Below are 4,470 nucleotides of genomic sequence, written 5' to 3' on the forward strand. Positions count from 1 at the left end.
GTGAGTGAGTGAGTGTGTGTTGCGCTGGAGGAAAGCTCCAGCCCGGCGTCCGTCCCCACCGGGGAGGAGTAGGCCTGCTGACTGAGCGCTGGGAGCCGGGAGCCTTTCCTGCAGTCAGTCGGTCGGTCAGTGAGTGAGTGAGTGTGTGTTGCGCTGGAGGAAAGCTCCAGCCCGGCGTCCGTCCCCACCGGGGAGGAGTAGGCCTGCTGACTGAGCGCTGGGAGCCGGGAGCCTTTCCTGCAGTCAGTCGGTCGGTCAGTGAGTGAGTGTGTGTGCTGAAGGGAAGCTCCAGCCCGGCGTCCGTCCCCACCGGGGAGGAGTAGGCCTGCTGACTGAGCGCTGGGAGCCGGGAGCCTTTCCTGCAGTCAGTCGGTCGGTCAGTGAGTGAGTGTGTGTGCTGAAGGAAAGCTCCAGCCCGGCGTCCGTCCCCACCGGGGAGGAGTAGGCCTGCTGACTGAGCGCTGGGAGCCGGGAGCCTTTCCTGCAGTCAGTCGGTCGGTCAGTGAGTGAGTGTGTGTGCTGAAGGGAGGCTCCAGCCCGGCGTCCGTCCCCACCGGGGAGGAGTAGGCCTGCTGACTGAGCGCTGGGAGCCGGGAGCCTTTCCTGCAGTCAGTCGGTCGGTCAGTGAGTGAGTGTGTGTGCTGAAGGGAGGCTCCAGCCCGGCGTCCGTCCCCACCGGGGAGGAGTAGGCCTGCTGACTGAGCGCTGGGAGCCGGGAGCCTTTCCTGCAGTCAGTCGGTCGGTCAGTGAGTGAGTGAGTGAGTGTGTGTGCTGAAGGGAAGCTCCAGCCCGGCGTCCGTCCCCACCGGGGAGTTGTGCCCGGGCCCGGGCCTCCTGCCGACGGACCGTGTGGCGCATTGTCCCGACTGCGGACTTTCTCCAGCAAAAAGGCGGAGGTGCAGTACCGCCATTTCGCCACACGAGGGACGGAATGGCACCCAACTGCCCCCTGGTGTCGAAAAAGCGCAAGGGCACCCGGGCCGGTCCGCCCCAGGCAGCGGCCGAGATGCAGCACCGGGGGCCCGGCCTGCCTGCCCTGGAGGTCAGCCTGCCAGCCCTGGAGGTCTGCTATCCAGCCCTGGAGGTCTGCCTGCCAGCCCTGGAGGTCTGCTATCCAGCCCTGGAGGTCTGCCTGCCTGCCATCCAGCCCTGGAGGTCTGCTATCCTGCCCTGGAGGTCTGCTATCCAGCCCTGGAGGTCTGCCTGCCTGCCTGCCAGCCCTGGAGGTCTGCTATCCAGCCCTGGAGGTCTGCCTGCCTGCCCTGGAGGTCTGCTATCCAGCCCTGGAGGTCTGCTATCCAGCCCTGGTAGCAGCACTGCCTGCCCTGGAGGTCTGCCTTCCAGCCCTGGTAGCAGCACTGCCTGCCCTGGTAGCAGCACTGCCTGCCCTGGAGGTCTGCTATCCAGCCCTGGAGGTCTGCCTGCCTGCCTGTTAGCCCTGGAGGTCTGCTATCCAGCCCTGGAGGTCTGCCTGCCTGCCTGTTAGCCCTGGAGGTCTGCTATCCAGCCCTGGAGGTCTGCCTGCCTGCCCTGGAGGTCTGCCTGCCTGCCATCCAGCCCTGGAGGTCTGCTATCCTGCCCTGGAGGTCTGCTATCCAGCCCTGGTAGCAGCACTGCCTGCCCTGGAGGTCTGCTATCCAGCCCTGGAGGTCTGCCTGCCTGCCCTGGAGGTCTGCCTGCCTGCCCTGGAGGTCTGCCTGTTAGCCCTGGAGGTCTGCTATCCAGCCCTGGAGGTCTGCCTGCCTGCCATCCAGCCCTGGAGGTCTGCTATCCAGCCCTGGTAGCAGCACTGCCTGCCCTGGAGGTCTGCCTGCCTGCCCTGGCAGCAGCACTGCCTGCCCTGGTAGCAGCACTGCCTGCCCTGGAGGTCTGCTATCCAGCCCTGGAGGTCTGCTATCCAGCCCTGGAGGTCTGCCTGTTAGCCCTGGAGGTCTGCTATCCAGCCCTGGAGGTCTGCCTGCCTGCCCTGGCAGCAGCACTGCCTGCCCTGGAGGTCTGCCTGCCTGCCCTGGTAGCAGCACTGCCTGGCCTGGAGGTCAGCCTGTTAGCCCTGGAGGTCTGCTATCCAGCCCTGGAGGTCTGCCTGCCTGCCTGTTAGCCCTGGAGGTCAGCCTGTTAGCCCTGGAGGTCTGCTATCCAGCCCTGGAGGTCTGCCTGCCTGCCCTGGAGGTCTGCCTGCCTGCCCTGGAGGTCTGCCTGCCTGCCCTGGAGGTCTGCTATCCAGCCCTGGTAGCAGCACTGCCTGCCCTGGAGGTCTGCCTGCCTGCCCTGGAGGTCAGCCTGTTAGCCCTGGAGGTCTGCCTGCCTGCCCTGGAGGTCTGCTATCCAGCCCTGGTAGCAGCACTGCCTGCCCTGGAGGTCTGCCTGCCTGCCCTGGAGGACAGCCTGCCTGCCCTGGTAGCAGCACTGCCTGCCTTCCAGCCCTGGAGGTCTGCCTGTTAGCCCTGGAGGTCTGCTATCCAGCCCTGGTAGCAGCACTGCCTGCCCTGGAGGTCTGCCTGCCTGCCCTGGAGGTCTGCCTGTTAGCCCTGGAGGTCAGCTATCCAGCCCTGGTAGCAGCACTGCCTGCCCTGGTAGCAGCACTGCCTGCCCTGGAGGTCAGCCTGCCAGCCCTGGAGGTCTGCCTGTTAGCCCTGGAGGTCTGCTATCCAGCCCTGGAGGTCTGCCTGCCTGCCCTGGAGGTCTGCCTGCCTGCCCTGGAGGTCTGCCTGTTAGCCCTGGAGGTCTGCCTGCCTGCCTGTTAGCCCTGGAGGTCTGCTATCCAGCCCTGGAGGTCTGCCTGCCTGCCTGTTAGCCCTGGAGGTCTGCCTGCCTGCCCTGGCAGCAGCACTGCCTGCCCTGGAGGTCAGCCTGCCAGCCCTGGAGGTCTGCCTGTTAGCCCTGGAGGTCAGCTATCCAGCCCTGGAGGTCTGCCTGCCTGCCCTGGAGGTCTGCCTGCCTGCCCTGGAGGTCTGCCTGTTAGCCCTGGAGGTCTGCCTTCCAGCCCTGGTAGCAGCACTGCCTGCCCTGGTAGCAGCACTGCCTGCCCTGGAGGTCTGCCTGCCTGCCCTGGCAGCAGCACTGCCTGGCCTGGAGGTCAGCCTGTTAGCCCTGGAGGTCTGCTATCCAGCCCTGGAGGTCTGCCTGCCTGCCTGTTAGCCCTGGAGGTCAGCCTGTTAGCCCTGGAGGTCTGCTATCCAGCCCTGGAGGTCTGCCTGCCTGCCTGTTAGCCCTGGAGGTCTGCTATCCAGCCCTGGAGGTCTGCCTGCCTGCCTGTTAGCCCTGGAGGTCTGCCTGCCTGCCCTGGCAGCAGCACTGCCTGCCCTGGAGGTCAGCCTGCCAGCCCTGGAGGTCTGCCTGTTAGCCCTGGAGGTCAGCTATCCAGCCCTGGAGGTCTGCCTGCCTGCCCTGGAGGTCTGCCTGCCTGCCCTGGAGGTCTGCCTGTTAGCCCTGGAGGTCTGCCTTCCAGCCCTGGTAGCAGCACTGCCTGCCCTGGTAGCAGCACTGCCTGCCCTGGAGGTCTGCCTGCCTGCCCTGGCAGCAGCACTGCCTGGCCTGGAGGTCAGCCTGTTAGCCCTGGAGGTCTGCTATCCAGCCCTGGAGGTCTGCCTGCCTGCCTGTTAGCCCTGGAGGTCTGCCTGCCTGCCCTGGCAGCAGCACTGCCTGCCCTGGAGGTCAGCCTGCCAGCCCTGGAGGTCTGCCTGTTAGCCCTGGAGGTCAGCTATCCAGCCCTGGAGGTCTGCCTGCCTGCCCTGGAGGTCTGCCTGCCTGCCCTGGAGGTCTGCCTGTTAGCCCTGGAGGTCTGCCTTCCAGCCCTGGTAGCAGCACTGCCTGCCCTGGTAGCAGCACTGCCTGCCCTGGAGGTCTGCCTGCCTGCCCTGGCAGCAGCACTGCCTGGCCTGGAGGTCAGCCTGTTAGCCCTGGAGGTCTGCTATCCAGCCCTGGAGGTCTGCCTGCCTGCCTGTTAGCCCTGGAGGTCAGCCTGTTAGCCCTGGAGGTCTGCTATCCAGCCCTGGAGGTCTGCCTGCCTGCCTGTTAGCCCTGGAGGTCTGCTATCCAGCCCTGGAGGTCTGCCTGCCTGCCTGTTAGCCCTGGAGGTCTGCCTGCCTGCCCTGGCAGCAGCACTGCCTGCCCTGGAGGTCAGCCTGCCAGCCCTGGAGGTCTGCCTGTTAGCCCTGGAGGTCAGCTATCCAGCCCTGGAGGTCTGCCTGCCTGCCCTGGAGGTCTGCCTGCCTGCCCTGGAGGTCTGCCTGTTAGCCCTGGAGGTCTGCCTTCCAGCCCTGGTAGCAGCACTGCCTGCCCTGGTAGCAGCACTGCCTGCCCTGGAGGTCTGCCTGCCTGCCCTGGCAGCAGCACTGCCTGGCCTGGAGGTCAGCCTGTTAGCCCTGGAGGTCTGCTATCCAGCCCTGGAGGTCTGCCTGCCTGCCTGTTAGCCCTGGAGGTCTGCCTGCCTGCCCTGGCAGCAGCACTGCCTGCCCTGGAGGTCAGCCT

The sequence above is a fragment of the Amia ocellicauda genome, unplaced genomic scaffold (assembly GCF_036373705.1).
Source record: "Amia ocellicauda isolate fAmiCal2 unplaced genomic scaffold, fAmiCal2.hap1 HAP1_SCAFFOLD_227, whole genome shotgun sequence".
NCBI classification, from domain to species: Eukaryota; Metazoa; Chordata; class Actinopteri; order Amiiformes; family Amiidae; genus Amia; species Amia ocellicauda.